Source organism: Hylobates moloch, unplaced genomic scaffold (genome assembly GCF_009828535.3).
Source record: "Hylobates moloch isolate HMO894 unplaced genomic scaffold, HMol_V3 SCAFFOLD_13, whole genome shotgun sequence".
Taxonomy (NCBI): Eukaryota; Metazoa; Chordata; class Mammalia; order Primates; family Hylobatidae; genus Hylobates; species Hylobates moloch.
In genome coordinates, this window is record NW_026652288.1 from 89818393 (window position 1) to 89835601 (window position 17209).

Here is a 17209-nt window from a genome sequence, read left to right on the forward strand (position 1 = left end):
CTAAAACCTAAAGTATAATAAAAAAATAAAAATAATAAAATAAAATAAAATAAAATAAAATTATCAAGTACACATTTGAAGGTGATATCCAAGTTCATGCCAGTAGTACAGTCACTCATATTCTATGCTTTCGGAAAAGAAGTTACAACTTTGTACAAAGTGTTCTTGAAGAATGTCTCCAATTTCCTATATTAGCTGCAAACAAGATTCTAAGCGCTAATAATTTATGATGAGCTCCTGTGAATTATGAGTTTGTCTCAGATTGAAAATAGATTCCTAAATCATTTCATTTAAAAGTAGATATTTCCTACCACACTGTATCAAAATGTATTATCTGTCACTTTGAGGATCATTTAACATTTTCTATAAAGTTCACACTAATTGGACCATTTCTGTAACATTGTTCACCTAGAAATGCCCACATGAGGACCTTTTCTATACTTTCTCTTTCAGTCACGGCTAATGCTTCTCTCATAATCCTATTGTCTCTATTCTTCACCAAAAGTAAGAAAATACTAAGTCTGTAGTGAAAAGAAAATGACTTGGCTGTCTAGAATATATTTGACTAATATATCTGAGGAACAAAAATTTCAGAAGAGCCTTTACTCTCATAAAATTGTTTTTCCTGTTTGTCTTTACAATTAACATCAATGGCAAAAAGGAGATAATTCATTTAAATTGTATAATATTTTATGCTTTACAAACAAAAAAACCTCTAAGGGAAATATTACTGTTATACCTATTTAAACATGAGAAAACTGAGGCTCGGGAAGAGAATGATCATAGATGCAGCAGGTGGTGGGGCCAGAATTTGCACGTTGGTCTGATTCCATATCTAGCTTGACATGATATCCCAAGTATAATGTTTGTGTCGATACCAAGAAATAACGGGAAATTTATATATAAGCTACAGGTATTTTCTATCAAATGAACATTATACAAAAAGAGGAAGAATTCTTATTTTTTTAAAACTGTTTAAATTACTATAGCTTTATTTTTTTTTATTATTAATGGGTGCAGCACACCAACATGGCACATGTATACATATATAACAAACCTGCACATTGTGCACATGTACCCTAAAACTTAAAGTATAATAATAATAATAATAATAAAAGAGGAAGAATGCTTACTTTGCTACTGACTGCTGACTGTTCCCATAATGTATAGGCAGCCCTGGTACTTAGCATAAATATTGAGGTCTTCACCTTGGCAGGGCCAGAGCTCTTACACATGAGCAGAGGAATAGTTGGAAACAGGGTGGCAGAACTCAGGGCCAGGTGGGGGTAGCTCATTTGTAAAGGTTTCAGAGCAGAGGTTCATGTTACAGCATTTAGTGAAATGGTATACACAGAGCCCATCTTCTCCCCAGAGTTCCCATGCTATCTAGGAATTTGAGTAATGTCATGTTCAAGTACTGACTATCATGCCTACCTCAGAACCTCTGCTCCCCTCCAGCTTCCAGAGTCCAGTCTCAGATAAGCAAACCATATTCAAATTCTCTTTTCTTTGGATGGGATATCCACACTTTCCTGGCAATTTGAATTCCACTGAGTCACCTATTCTGGAAGGCATGATGTAAATGCCCCATTTTCTTATGTCAGTCAGCTAATGAAAGTACACAGAAAAGAGAGGTACAGTTCAGCTAGCTCAACCCACCAGCCATATCTCATTTCTAGCTTTGGCTTAACCAGACACCCTTGACATTTAGAGGCAGCAATAACAAATAATACTAAATGAAGGATCTGATACAGAGGAGAGTGTATATACTGTTTTTAAAATTTGTATAGGATTCATAAATTTGCTTTGGAATTTGTGCCCAGATTTAAGTGATTAAGTTTATGTAGAGCAGGTTTGGATATATTTGACTCAAAAAATATGTGTGAAAGTCAAATATTTGCCTTTCACAAATTTATAGGGAAAATATGGCAAAGAAACATATATCCTACCTTCAAAAAAGAAACCCACAAAAAACAATTCTGTCTACTTTCCTAAGAGCAATTCAAGACCATGGAAAAGATTTTATATTTCTTATTGTCTTCAGCCCAGCTCATCTAATTCTTAAGACATAATTGGTGTTCAATACACATTTCTTGTATAAATGAATTCTTTTTTTCTTATTACAGGCATCTTCATGTTTTCAAAGTTACCGATTTGCTGACATAGGGAAAGCTGAAGTACTACAGACATTTTAATGTATTTCCTTATCTCCAATTAATTTAACACAACTTAGACTCTTAGATATAAGGGCCTTTTGAGATTGGAGTCTATCATTGACAATGATGCTACTTTCTGACAGTGTATATTTGTAGCCTAATTCTATTGCAAATTGGGGTGGGGGGGTTTAGAAACATTGAACTATTTAGTAGAAATTGATGTTTCCTATTTCTTAGTGGAGGGTCATGGCTGGGAAGAAGCTGCCCAGCTGGTGGTTACTCTACCTACCCTTTGCACGTAGGTTGGACCATACAAAAAGATATTGCCAATGGAAAGGCAGAAGAAGTGTTGTGACTCACTTCCATGCAAGGCTGTCAAGAAGAAAATGTGCCTTCTGCACTGGAGACTGGAGAGGACGGCAGACCTGAATAATGGAACAACCTGGAGTCCTGGAATCATCTTGTAGAAGAAGGCTGCCCTCCAGCCAGGAACATATACAATACAAGAGCATAGGATAACCTTGTATAGTGATAAGTTACTGAAATTTTGGAATTTATTTGTTCAACGCTAAAGTTGCCTAACTATGTATACATTTGTAAACATGTAACCAATAATTGGGGAGAAAAGACCATGCAACAATTTCAGAAACCCTTGCATGCAGTGCTACAGAAATACCAGATACAGCAGGGAGAATATATAAACAGGCTGGGAGAACAGGGATAGGAGGAATTGCAAGGTATCTAAAGGAATCTCTCAAAGCTGTGAAAGAACAGAATAAAAATAATTTGATTTAAAAGTATGTGTGGATTGCTAAGTAAGAACTTTCTCTCTCCATACAGCTGTACTGTTGGTAAAACATGGTGGTGAGGGCTGGGCGCGGTGGCTCACGCCTGTAATCCCAGCACTTTGGGAGACCGAGGCGGGCGGATCAGGAGGTCAGGAGATCGAGACCATCCTGGCTAACACGGTGAAACCCCGTCTCCACTAAAAATACAAAAAAATTGGCTGGGCGTGGTGGCGGGCACCTGTAGTCCCAGCTACTCAGGAGTCTGAGGCAGGAGAATGGCGCGAACCCAGGAGGCGGAGCTTGCAGTGAGCCGAGATCTTGCCACTGCACTCCAGCCTGGGTGACAGAGTGAGACTCTCTCAAAACAACAACAACAACAAAAACAAGAAACAAAACAAAAAAAACATGGTGGTGAGCATAGCATGGCCATGGCCACTAGATTATGTTTTTTCATCAAAGGTGTTTAATGTGAGTCTTCAAGGATATTATTTTTTCCCACCAAAAAAAAAAAAAAATACATTTTAATGTTAAGGAAATATCAAAAATAAGACTCTCTGAATAATGTTTTTATCTGATCCTACTTAAACTCAGCGATTCTATAAAGTGAAGTTTATTACTCAGCCATATGTTACCTGATAATGTGTGTATATGAACTATATGGTGTTTAGCTTTATTAGTTATTCTTTTGTCCACTAGAAGAAATTCACTTCTAGATTCTTTCCAAAGGACATTGTTGCTATCATCATTATTATTTTCTTTTGGTTAGGAAAACTTAAGGTCTCTCTTGTGAAACTGTGATGTACAGTAATACAAAGAAGCTTCTGTGATGCCACTTCAAAGACCCAATCATTTCCATGGAGCAAACACCCTCATTTCCATTTGACAGCAGCACTTGCTTATAGTCTTGAAGAAATTCTTCTTCCTAACAACCTTTCTTACAATAGAACCATCCTTTCTCTCTGACTGACCTAGTACAGTCAGAACCAGTTTGGTGAAAACATATTTTTAAAATTATGAGCACAAATTTTAGTAATAAACTGACACTTCTCAGATTTTTGCGCAAGTTTAAAAATGTGTATCTTTGGTTATTTTACTTTCCCTCCAGTTATGATAGTTTCCTGGAGTCTAATAAATGTGGACTTGTGTGCTGAATGTCAGCTCAGTTGTAGAAAGTTGCTGGAAATTCATTTCTTAAAACATTATATATTATTTTTCACTTCTTCTAGAATATTAAATGGGCCTAAATCCTTTTTATTCATCTACTGTTAGCTAGAGGCTGGTAGAGGGTTATATTTCTAAGTTTAAAACAACATACTCAGCACAGCAAGTGGAACCAGTGTTGTTGAATATGACAAACGGTACACATATTTAACTTGGGTGTGATTATTTTCATTTTTGTTTTGCCATCAACAGCATTTTGTTTTCATTCGATTATTATCACATTCACTTTTAATTTCAATCCTGTGGTTATTCAGTTGGGAATTCCGAGATACATTTGCTATATCACCTGTGGTTTTTAGAACAGTGCTTAATATACAATAGATTCCCAATAAATATATTTAACCGTCTTAATTATTAAAATGAAGAAGAATAAAGAAATGAGGGAAATATATTATTTGGTTGCTGTCGACTTAGCTGAAGATTCTGGATTTTTGTAACAAGTTCAAATCAGGATATACCCTGCGGTGATATGATATACTCTGTTGGGAGTTGTGCTTATTCCTTTCAGGCCTGCAGGCAGAAACACCCACACAAAGAGAGCTCAGCACCCAGCTGTCCATGGGATTTCCCTCTGGGCATTGTAGATGCCCTCTTTCTTCTCCTTCTGCATTTCTCCTACAACGGTGACTCATTTAGAACTGTGTTAAGGGGCATGCCAACCAGACGACTGCCAAGGATATCAGTTGTTAAGGAATGCTAAGGCATCAACAGAGTAAATCAGGAACAGGTGCCAGTTAACTCAGGTTTCCACCTGCACTTGATGAACAAAATGCAAACGGTATTGCTCTGCTAAGAGGAAATACAAACAACCCTGCTTGATGGTGCCTATCTATTCTCTGATTGAATTATCTATTCTGTTGAATATTCTGAGGAGCCCGAAATCAGCAATCACAGCTGAAATTTCTGAAATGAAAGAATGCATGGCACTAAGGCTATTTAAAGTGAATACGTAGTTTATTATCCAACTGTTAACCCTTTAGTGGAGTTCACAGAAAGTTTTCTGGTTCAGAAAATCGACAAAAACCAAAACCAACAACAACAACGATGACAAAAACAGAAGACAGATCCAGAACTATAGGAAATATTTTTCTTATTTTTCATCTTCAGAAGATTGAATCTTAAGTTGGTAAAAGTGCATTTAGTATGTTACCTCTTCTAGTGTATGATTGTTATTAACAGGAAATCAGTTTCTCCCTTTATCTCTACTGTTGAATAGATAGTTAAATATTTTTGGTTTGAAGGGGAAAAATGTATCAGTATGTCTCAGTTTAGTCCTGCACTATTTCTGTCAACTGGATCTCCATTTTTATGGGAATCACTGCTGTGCAAACCTGACTCACTTTTGTTCTCTGATTCCAGTCCAAATTCATCTTGCACTTTGAGAATATTCACTTTGGGGACGATCTTTATTGCTGTGTGTGCTCTATGCTTTAAGCAACATGAAAAATAAAAGTACCATCCAGGCTGTCATATAAATAATTGATGTCTAGTGGTGGTAACAGGTAGGCTCAGAGGAGAAAATGGTGCCCAGGGGACACAGAAGCCAAGCCCATGGTATCAGTGACCTGCAGAGAGGGCGACATCCCACATGAGGTAGTGAGGCATCCTCTCAGTTTTCTAGGCAGAGAAGTCCTAAATAGCATATGTGGACATTATTACTGGGTGTGTGGCTACAAATTAGAGAGACTTGATAACAGCACCTTAAATGAAAAATAGTGTATTTTCGTTACATGCCAAGAAATATGGAGCCAGCTAGCTTCTACACTAGTTAACGACTCAACAACATCACAGACCCAGATTTTCCACATTTGTGTTCTGAAATTTTTAGCATTTTGGCTTTCATCCTCATGTCCATAGCTCATATAGCAATATGGCAGCTGCTGTTTATATTCCAAATTCATGTCTAAGCTAGGAAGAAGGAAGAAATAGGAGGGCTCATAACAGAGTGTATCTCTTTCCATCAGGATCAGAAGCCTTCCCAGAACCACTTCAGAGTCAATTGATACTTGGCTCACATGACCACATTTGGCTATTGAAGAGCTAAGACAACTGGAAACAAGTCTGCCATAACTGGCATTGACCAATCAATTGCTCATCCCTGTGAATGTGAGAACACTGCCATTCTGAACAAGGTCAGAATTTTGTTAACAAGGGAAAAAGAAAAGATTGGAGTCAGTAGCTAAGGAAAAGCACCTGCTATTGCCACATGTCACTGGGGTGGGAGGTAAGTAGCAAGCAAGAGAGGAGGTAAGCAGTGTCCATCATCTTGCAGCTGAGAAGACAGTCTCTGAGAACAAACATTAAGCGTTAATTGGAAGTATTCTAAAGAAAAAATGGACAAGAAGAAAGACTTTTAGAAGGTGGGTGATCCTCTAATCCTAGAATAATATTGGTCACCAAGACTTTGAATATATTAGTTCTTGACTAATATATAACTCAGGCTATAATAGAGAAGATAGAAACCAAAACGATTTTACATGAATGTAAGAGAGGAGGCTCTACTTTTATCCATGGCAGGAATAACTGACATTTTTTCCTTTCCATCACATTATTGTCCCCTCTTGAGAATTTTCAGTTTCACTTTGTTTTGAACTTTGAATCCAAAGACTGCTGAGAATTTTAGGATATTGAATAGGATACACATTTGAAGGAGTGGGATATTTGGGAATCAACAGAAAGAAAGAGGAAAGATCCATTTATTCTGTTTGTAAATTTGGGATAGAAAATACCAAATTTAGAGGATACAGAGCATAGCCAAGTTTTCTTTTTCTCCTAATATCAGAGTCACTATCTATAAATACATTTTTTATAACTTGGAACTGTTGATGAAAAGAATGGATATTTGAGAGTTTGGATATTTGTGGGTGAGTTCTTCCATAGTTATATGAGGATATATATTAATAAAATTAAAAGTTGTTCTGGAATATGAATATTTAATTAGGAATAATTGTACTGATCATCAAGGTTTTTGTTTTACTTTTATCTTCTACTGCCTTACTTTTATCTTCTTCTGCCTTACTTTTATCTTCTTCTGCAGCAGTTTCTTGCTGCTTTGAGGTGTATTAGTAAAGACCCTATGTATTGAAAATGACAGAATAACAATTCATATCTTAAGTACAAGAAAAAAAAAAGGAATTGTAGTGCCCAGTATAAATAGAACATCAATGGTTTGAACCAGGGCTTATTTTTATCTCTCCAGCTCTCACTTCTCTTTTTCCTGTGTTTTGGCTTACTTTTATCTTCCTTTAGATAGTCACTTCCATGCAGCCATAGAACATGGATGTCAGCAGTTCTAGTTTACGGTAGCTATTGATTTGAGAAGAACAGAGTCACACTTTCTCCCAATGTCCCTGAATCAAACACATTAACAGGGAAGGTTCTGATTGGCCTTGTTTCGATTATGAATCCATCACTGAACCAATAAGCAAGGAGACATGCTATTCTTGTTGAATGAATCTAGGTACTGAACTCATATCTGTGGATGAGGGGTGAAGTGGCAGGGTTGAGCCCATCTGATCCATACCAAAAACAAAAACAAAAATTCCCAAAGGGAAAGATACCTGTTAGACAATCATCATCATCATCATCATCATCAAAATAATAACAGCAACAAACACATGTCTGCTCATAGGGCAAATTAGTATTTCATGGACTCTAACACTTAAAAATAGGAGGCATTGTTTATCTTTTGCCAGACTTGAGAATTTAATTGTAATCATAATCATACCTAGGAAAACTTAGATAACATAAAACGCCCTCACTAATTTGGATCATGTTAGTATAATTATAATATCTTCTACTAGCACTGCATGGCACACTGGGCCAGGTATTATATATTTTTCCCCATATAATTCTTAGAGTAATTACATTTTTCACATGAAGAAGTTAGGGTTATAGAGGTTAAGTTGCTTAAAGGCACACAGCTAACTAATGGTAGAATTCTACTTTAAAGGCCATTTCATCATATAAAAATTCATTATTATTTACTGGTCGGAATCTGTTTATGTTGTCTGAGATAACCAAAAGATTCTGAAATTGGACTATTGTTTTTCAAGGATATAAACTAACAACTAGAAAAATGTTATTTAGCAGAAGCCTTTGGTTTCTCTCTTTATTCTATAAATTTTATTTTACATTTTTATTTTATAAATTTAATATATAAGAATATTTTTTCCCTAAACTAATAGGAAAAATATTCATATTCTGAATAATTTAAATGTTCTCACCTACAGTACAAAATTAAAAGGTATCGTCTTTGAAGATATATTTGCTAACCTTAAAATCAGTCCTTAACTAAATTTTCACAAATTTGAAATTTGTTGAAAGCAAATTAATGTTCTTTTTCTCTATTAAAAAGGCTTAAAAAGTTCAGTTTCTTTCCCTATTAGCATGTGTACAGAGAAGTGTTAGTAGAATGGTCGGGGGAGATATTTGAAAAGATCCGAAATAAACTTATAAATTAGTTATAAAGAGCTCAGCATTAATCTGTAAGATATTTTGTTTCTTTCAGAGCACATTTTTTAGGTCATCATTCATTGATCAGTAAATATATTTTGAGTGCTAGCTCAAATACGTTGGGCATTGGTATAGGAGCTGCTAACCCAAGTAAAAATATGGGATTCCTGATTTCAAGGAACCCAGGGTCTAGTATGGGGGACAGGTGAATAGGCACATAACTAAACAGAGTGTGAGGAGTGCCAGGAAGCATATACACAATGATCTCTGGAAATCCATAGAAATGTCTTCAGAGACAACTTAGGGGATCAGGGTTGAGTTAGAAAAGTAATGAGGAAAGCTTCTGGGAGGCTCCGTGCCTGAAGTGGATTCTGAAAGATAAATATAGGGAACGGATGATGAGAGGAGAGGGATACGAAAAGTTCAAAGCAGAAGAGGCAGTGTGTACTAGGTCATCATCACCTGTAAGAGTGACAGATAGAAGAAGGGGTAGGGTGGAAGAGGTATTTAGATGTCTAAAAATAGTTTGGTATAATTAAGGGTAGAATGTGGTAAGAAGGTAAGTGGGGAGTGATGGAAAAAGAAGCATTTGTGCCCCATCCCACCACTACTAACAGACAGCATTTTTGAGCCTCACTTGCCTGTAAGTAGAGAGATTCTGCCATCCAAAGAAGCAGTGACAGAACAACATGTGATCCAAGAGGCAGGGACCCAAAGGCAGACAAAGGCCATAGAAGGAAGATACTAGCTGATGCCAGGAGGTGCCAAAGGTTGTAAGTGGGAACAGGAAATGACTGAAAACTGGGGGAAGAAAGTTATGTTAATGGCCACACACAGGAAACAGTGGCCAAGCATTCTAACCAAGAGTACCAGGTAGTTGCTTGACCAGTCTTTCCTTTGGAGGCCCACAGACTCTTTTTTTCACCAGATAAAAGACACAGAAGACATACTATCATTTGGCTGCCAATGTGGAGAATGACTGCCAACTAAGGCCAGACAGGATTATAGGACCACACTTCCTGAAAGAGGAACAGTATTCTGTATAAGGCCAGGGGCAGGGAAAAGCAAGCTATTTTAGACTCACTGGCCTTCTCCTTTCTGACAAGAAATAGTGTTTGTGCCCCTAGAAGACTATTAATAACAATCTCTAATGAGGAAGAAAAAACACAGAATCACACATTTTCCTGCTGTACTTAGGGAAGCACAATGCTAATACCCTCTTCACAGAAACAGAACTCTCAGAAATGCAAAGTACTTTCTTGTTTATGGGAGACTGAGGAAGAGAATCATATTTCTTTAACATTATGATCATGTTTAAAATGACTGTATTAAATGTTAAGAGAATTTTATTGATATAGGAATGTCTAACATGTAAAGAAAGAAATTATGTGGGGGAAAGTATCTGACAATGAGTATTTCCAGATATGTTCCAAGACATTGTTCTCCTCATGTGACTTGCTCCACAAACATATTTAAGCCCAGCCATAGGAAATTACAACCATTCCCTCCCTGTTGGATTGGCCCAAATCTCTTTCTAGTTCTTCCTGATATTCAATTCAGGCCCACCTTTCTCTGAAAACACAAGTGGATGTGCTCACCTGACACCCCTTCTTACAAGTGGTTTTGGTACTTGGAGCCTGTCTCACATACCCCACTGCTGGCAATAGAATGAGAGATGACTTTGCTATGGGAGTTATTCTTCATAGGCATAACCCCTTGCTCTTTCTCTCCTTCCTTATGAGACAAATTAGATGATCAAGTATGGACTGAAGATGTCTGATTTCTCCATGATGCAGGTTGAGAGGTGGCATTGATAGACTAAATGGCTACAGAGAGTCGCTGGTTCTCAAAAAGATGGAGTTCAAACAAAACATTCTTTAAAGAAACAAATCAATCTGAGTTTGTGCAGACCCAAGGGTCCTAGCATCTGCAAAAGCACCTTGCCCATGTTAATCTCCAATTGGTTACAAACAACAAAAAAGTAAGTAAACTTTCTGAGGAAAAAAAATAAGCTATTCAATACTCCCTTTCAAAGTACACAGATAGGATGTGAAGACAATTCTTGCAAAGTACAAAAAAAAAAAAAAAAACTAACCATGAAGGAAAAAAATTCACTGGACTACATTAAAATTAAGTTTCTGTAGATCAAATGACACCACGAAGGGAGTTAAGAAACAAACCACACACTAGAAAAATATATTTGCAAAATATGCAAAGGACTAGTATCCAGAATATGTAAAACACCTTCAATAAATCAATCAGTAAACAGCATCTTTCTATAAAGAATATCCAAAGAATCAATAAACATATAAAAAGATGTTCACAAAATATTCACAAAATATGCAAAGGACTAGTATCCAGAATATATAAAACTCCTTCAATAAATCAGTCAGTAAAAGATTAATGCAATAAAAAAAGTGAGTTCGAGACTAAAACAGCCTCTTTCTAAAAAGAATATCCAAAGAATCAATAAACATATTAAAAGATGTTCAACTTAGTCATATGAGGAATATAAATTAGAACCAAACAAGATATACACCTTACAGAATGTCTAAAACGAAAATGAATAATGTATTGGTGTGGATCTAGAGGAGATATATACACTGTTGATAAGAATCAAAATTGTACAAACACTCTGGAATGCTATTTGGTAGTACCTATTAAAGTTAAATATAAGCATGCTGAATGATTTAGCATTTCCACTCCTGGAAATGCATCCCACAGAAATGCACACATATGCATGCCAAAAGCCATGTGTTAAGAATATCTGTAGCCATATTATTTATGATAGCCCCAAACATCCCCAAAGTCTATGAAAAATAAAGTGAACTTATAAATTGTGGTATATTTACAACAACATGAATAAATTGAACTAATATTGCCAGGTACAACATAATAATACTAAAATAACCCAAAATGAGAGAAGGTAATCTACGGTGGTGGAAATTAGATAATGATTACCTGTGGGAAGAAGAAAGATCAAACTGACTGGGAGGTGGGGGACAGATATGAATGAGGCTTCTGGGGTGCTGGTAATATTTTATTTTGAGACTTGGGTGGTGATTACAGGGGGGTACTTATTCTGTGATAACTTGTCTAGATATATACTTCTTTGTATTTTTTTGTATATATGCTGTACATCAGTAAAAAAGTTTATTTTTAATAAGTGCATGGAAGTAATTTGACCTCGGTTGTGACTTAAATAATTCCACACAATTCTGCCATTCAAGGCTCACTTGCCAATATGGTTGTGTTTGCAGTGCTGACAGAACTACAGAAAAAGAGAGTCCCTAGAGTTTGACCTGAGGCCACTTGGGACTGTTTGGCCTTCAGAGGGAAGGTAATGGTTAGCTATCAAGTTAACATCTATACTTTAAACCTTAACATATAAGTTATGCAGTATGGCTTAATGACTTTCCTAAATCAAATGGCATGCAATGGCTTGAAAAAGATATGGATGTTGAATCTGTGTAAAATGCAAATTGCTTGACAGTGTTAAAATACATACAATTTTACTGTGGCATGAAAAATGTCACCATTTCCCAGAACTAAATAGATGAAGGATGTGTGTGTTATCAGAGAAATAATTGGGCCCTGGTGGGATTGAGCTATGGACAAGGCAATCAGCCTGCTTCTTAAAATAATTTTCACATCTCCAAGGTAACATCACATAATCAGTGTTGTTTTTTCCATAGCATGTTTAGCATAGCAAAAGTATAAACAGATTGTTCTGGTTTAAGATGAGACATTAAAAAATCTTAAATTGCCATCTACTTCTTTAGCTACAAAATCAGAAATTATTAGAATAAAAAGACTGACTTCAGTGGCTACACATCACCGTTTGGGTCAAGTCATATTGCTCAGCACGAAACACAAGGTTCTGCACCATCTGGTTCTTGCAAACTTCTCCATCTTCCCACCTTCCTCTCTTCCCACTTGATCCTCTCCTAACCCATTTTATAGCCTAGCAGTTGCTAACTACTTTTAGTTCCTGCATATTTGCTCCTCCAAACTTCTAGGCTTTGTGCATGCTCTTAACTTTCTGGACTGAAAAGCCCTTCCCTAATTATCTCCCTGGAAAATTCCCATTCATCCTTCAAAAACCACTTCAGTCTCAAAGATTAATCACACTTTATTATAACTGCAAACTATTTCTATGTTTTCATTATTGATCTCATGACACTATATTTTCCCCTCTCTCCTTTGATATGTAGAATTCCTCAAAGATAGGGATAATATTTTGTGAATTTCTATATACCTTGTTCCAATGTCTGGAGTAGAGGGAATGCTCAAGAAACAGGAAATGGAAAAATTTGCTCTATCACAAGCAATTTGCCAAATAAGAAATTCGAATGGCCACCAAGAACATTTAAAATTCTCCAATCTCATTATTATTTAAACAACTGAAAGCTGAAATAATAATATACATTATTTTGTTCCTTAAAGTTCCTTTAAAAGTTTAAATATTTTTAAAATTATAATTCACAGGCTAATGCACTCAGTGGATATTTGTTATCAAGTGCTTCTTTAATATGTATTAACTTTGACCTATTATGTATGATTAGGTGTCTATTTTCAGGAAACAGTCCAATAATATGGGTCTATATTCAAGCATCAAGGTATATTTACAGTGTTATTTATAATAAAGCAAATGAAACTTAAGCAATGGGCCCAATGGTAAGAGGATATTTACATAATGATGATACTTCTTTACAATGGAATATTGTGCTTTGCAGAGTATTTAATGACATGGGAAAATGCTTATAATATACAATTACCCTAAAAGGTAGGATACCAAATACATATTATATACAGCATTAATTCAATTCCATAAAGAAAACTGCCTATTAAAAGGAAAATATACAAAAAGTATAGCAGTGGGGGCTCTAGGGAATAAATATTTTTTCTGTTTCCTAGAGAAAGAGAGAAATTCTGCAACAGTCTAGTTATCAGGAGAAAAACTGATCTCCCTGTACCCTCAATTGTGCTTTCTTGTATGTAAGTCAAAAACACAAAACAAAACTCTTTTTTTATTCAAGTAAACTCTAGATAGGACATGGCTGATTATAAATAATTCTGAAATTTAAAAAAAATTTGACTAGTTTTATATTACTCTCCAGTGACTGGATAACTAAAATTTGTCACTAAAAGGTGAAGCATTTCCAAGAGAAAGGAAGAAAGGGAATCCTCAAATGTTTCTTACGAATTGGAACTGGGCAGTGGGCCAAACCCTCTCACATATTTCCTTAGTTAACCACCATGGCAATTCTACAGAGAAGATATTATTATCTACAAGTTGGTGGCTTGTCCAAAGTCACTCCAGTGTGTGACAAAGTTGGATTTTGGTCCCGAAACTATCTGCCAAAGAAATTCACATTTTTTTCTATTTGTGATTACCTCTTTAAGCAAAATAACAGTTCTGCACAGTATGCTTTAATGAAGAGATAAAAATTATTTGTATTGATTTATGCAATTTGCTTAAAGTTTTTAATTAAATAAATTAAGTTGGCTCGTAGAATCATAATTTACACAAACAGCAAGAAACCAACACCTTGAAAGCAAAGACAGTGTTACAGGTGTTACGAGTTTTCATCCTGATCCCGGCACCAGGTCAGAAGCAACTGTAGGAGCTCAGTAAGAGCTTGCTGAATTGAATTAATTAGATTCTTCAGCAGGAACTTAAATCTTTCCAAGACCAAGTTATCCCAAATTTCAAATTAGGTCAAACTAAATAAATGAGGTTTCACTGTGTTTCCTCACATACACTTTTGTATGCACTTTTCCTAACCTTGAGAGTAGGTTTTACTGTCAAAAGACATGTCTCCCTTAAGATTTCAGTGCAGCTATTAAACCCCTCTTTTTCTATTTTTCTACTTAAAACCCCTCTATTTCTATTTTTCTGTATTTTTCATAGATCTTTTTCTAGATCTATGAAAAATACATCTTATTTTAGCAGCAAAAATTAAGGGCTATTGCCTTCTGTCTCTTCTAGAAACACTTCATTGATTTTGTGGCCATTACCACAAACATTGTCTTGTCAGGGGTCCCCCAGAACTGACCAAGATTTCAAAGAAACAATTCTAGATAAATGTGAGCTTTGAGTAATTGCCTCTTTGAGTCAGTTTTGGGTTCTGTGCTGCTTTTGATGAAGATTATGAAAATTAAAGCATTGCTGAAGATAAGATTTGGTGGCCAAGTTCTCTTCAGAATCATTAGTTACTTCATTTCTCTAGGAAAACAAAGCTTTAAGGAATATTTCTAGATGAGAAAGGGGAAATGGCATGTTTTGAGCTTCCACTCTGAACCGGGCACTGTGCATACATTATTGCATCTGGAATTACAAAAACCCCTATGATGTAGACACCCCTTTTCTCACATTGCAGATAAAGAAATAGATTCTAAATGTTAAAACAATCACTCAAGGATTCACAGCTGATAAAAGGTTGAACAGGGTTTCCGAGAGGTTTCTTTGTAGGAACTATAATTCCCAGGTTCCTTTGTGGGTTCCAAGGGGTAGGAGGGTTGGGACCTAGAGACTGGAGGCAAAAAGACAAGATAAGCTATTCCTCCCACTTTTTGCTTTACCTGGGCTAAGCTTTCCAGAAGCAGCTCCAGCTCCTTCCTGGCTCCAGGTCTAATTGGTCTAGCTATAGTTCTAGCTCCCATTAGATGGTCTCAGCTTCAGGGCTCTGATAATCCACCTCCTTCTTGCCACATATGCCTAGAAGTTATCATAGCTCCTTGTTCTTGCTAATCTCTGAATTGGCCATACCTGCCTTCTTTTCCATCAATTCCCTCAGCCCTGTCATCAATGGTGTGAACAATTTTCTGCATTACAATTATTTAGAATTAAAAATAGATAAGAAAAAAGAAAACACCTTGACTGGTTTCTCTGTTCTGACTGATACAGATTCAAATACAAGTCTGTTTGATTCTCATGCCTAGCCCTTTCTATTGGTTCATGATAGCACACTGCCAAAAAAACAGTGATAGGTTTTTTAAAGCATGAATGTGTACTCACACTTTAACATCTGACAAGAATTTCTGTCTCTGACTCCATTTCATGTGTCCCCTAACTACATGGTGTCTTGTCATTTGATGCATTTATTTTCTTCTTTTTTTTTTTGAACTGGAAACTATTATTAATACAGCTATGTTCAAAACATGGTTGTGTAAAAGTTAGTTTCTGTGGCGTAGGCTAAATTTTGGCAGAGAAGCATAGCAGTCCAAAATGTATGCCACAAAATCATGGATTTTAATGTTTTATTAAGATTCATTTCCCTTTGGCCACCAGTCCTATAACCTGTCATGCTTTCAGCTGCTGAACCTAAAGCTTTTGCTACATATTGTGAAAAGGAAGAAGACTCGACATTCATAATTGCCTGACCACCACGCAGTCTAAAACTATTTTCTCCAAGCTATAGAAAACTTTCAGGTATGTAAAGCTGCTCCAGTTTCCTGAAACAGATGGGATATTACAACCAACTTGTTAAATAAGCTGGACTCATGGAGGTGCCAGTAAAAACCAACCTTATTTTTCCCCCTTTTCCTTCAAAATCACTCACCAGTCTGACTGGTCCCCACTCTTAGGACAATATGTCCTGCAAGTCCCATAGCTTTTTTAGTCACTCTTCTATGATAGAAAGATGCTTCCTTTACTTTTGTACTAAAAAGCCCAATCCACTCCACTCTAATTATCACAAAATGCTTCCATTAATTAACTTAACAAATATTTACGGAACACCTATTTACCTGTCAGTATTCTAGGTTCTGGTGTTGCAGTAGTAAATAAATCAGACATAAAAACTTACTTTCATGGAGTTCAAATTCTGGCGGGGAAATGGCAAATCTGACAAGTAAGCAAAATAGATAGAATATTAGTGATGTGATAAGTGCTCAGGGGACTGAATTTTAGATAGCTTGAGGAGGAAAGACCTCATTGAGAAGGGGACCTTTCAAAGTTTCCAATACTTCATTCTCAGTGGATGACCTTGCTTTCTATTTTCCTGAGAAAACTGAAGCAGCCAGAAGATAACTTCCACAAGCTTCTACCACTACGTCTATCTATCAACATCTGTGCCAGATACTCTGCCTTCTCTCCTGTGAATTTCGAAGAACTCTCCATGCTCTTAGATAAATCCAACCCCTCCACTTGTGTGCCAGATCCAATCGCCTCTTGGTTACTCAAAAAGATTACTTCAGTCACTATTCTCTTTCTTTCCTGTGTCATCAATTTTCTCTTGCTCAGTGGCATGTAAACATCTCTTATCTTAAAAATCCTCCTAGAGTTCACTTCTATCTCCAGCATCTACCCTATTTTTCTTTTCTTTTTCTTTTTTTTTTTTTTTGAGACAGAGTCTCACTCTGTCACCCAGCCTGGAGTGCAGTGGCATGATCTCGGCTCACTGCAACCTCCACCTCCCAGGTTCAAGTGATTCTCCTGCCTCAGCCTCCCAAGTAGCTGGGACTACAGGTGCATGCCACCACTTCCGGCTTTTTATAATTTTAGTAGAGAAGAGGTTTCACCATATTGGTCAGGCTGGTCTCGAACTCCTAAACGTAGATGATCCACCCGCCCCGGCCTCCCAG

At 36.4% G+C, this 17209-nt stretch overlaps 1 protein-coding gene across 5 annotated transcripts in view; it reads right to left on the bottom strand.

The window, feature by feature from the left end:
- Positions 1–17209, bottom strand: part of PEX5L (peroxisomal biogenesis factor 5 like) — a 789103-nt gene that overhangs the window by 502024 nt on the left and 269870 nt on the right. The gene's annotated exons all lie outside the window — the stretch shown is intronic.